General features: G+C 39.6%; 1 non-coding gene across 1 annotated transcript; it reads left to right on the top strand.

Annotated features, from left to right (window-relative positions):
• The first annotated feature begins 247 nt into the window (after positions 1–247).
• Positions 248–300, top strand: LOC118966745 (U7 small nuclear RNA). Its single transcript, XR_005053622.2, has one exon. It is a non-coding gene; the product is annotated as a U7 small nuclear RNA (small nuclear RNA).
• The last annotated feature ends 418 nt before the right edge of the window (positions 301–718 follow it).

Below are 718 nucleotides of genomic sequence, written 5' to 3'. Positions count from 1 at the left end.
CCTGGTCCTCCAGTAACCCCAACAGTACACCTTTTTATTGTAACCCTGGACAAGCACACCTGATTCAACTTGTTAACTAATCATCAAGCCCTCAATGAGTTGAATGAGTTGTGTTTGTCCAGGGCTGCAATAAAATGTGCACTGTTGAGGGTCCTGGAGGACCAGGGCTGAGAAACACTGCCATATAGGTTATAAGTACTGAACCTATTCGTTTAGACACCAGTCTTACCTAATTATAGGTTATGGAAAATGTGCTCTTTTGGTATTTCTCTAGTAGGTTTCCTCCAGGAGAAAGCCCCCACTTCCATGTCAAAGTTAATAAGGCAGAAACACTACAGTAAATACTACAGTATACTACAGTAATGTCAGCAAAAACACCATAGTGAGTACTATAGTATATAAATATAGCAATACCTCAGTATTTATAACATAGTAATTTATTGTAGTTTTTCATGTGGTTGCCCAGGGAAAACTGCATGCTCTAGTTACAGACCAATATCCAATCCGCATCTGTGTTTTAGATCATAATCTTGTTTAAAGTGGTGGAGGAATTAAGACTTCTGGGAAGTAAGAATCTATGAAGGTAGATAGCAACATTACTCTCCCCAAGGACACTCATGAGAAGTTACTCTTAACAAGGCCACAATCGAATTCAATCTCCCGCCGATCTGCTTCTCCCAACAGACCCACATGACAAAATACTATAGTATACTATGGT

This window comes from Oncorhynchus mykiss, chromosome 1, assembly GCF_057628025.1.
Source record: "Oncorhynchus mykiss isolate SJ-2025 chromosome 1, ASM5762802v1, whole genome shotgun sequence".
Lineage (NCBI taxonomy): Eukaryota > Metazoa > Chordata > Actinopteri > Salmoniformes > Salmonidae > Oncorhynchus > Oncorhynchus mykiss.
Note: the sequence above shows the minus strand (reverse complement) of the source record. Positions and strands in the feature narration are given on the sequence as shown.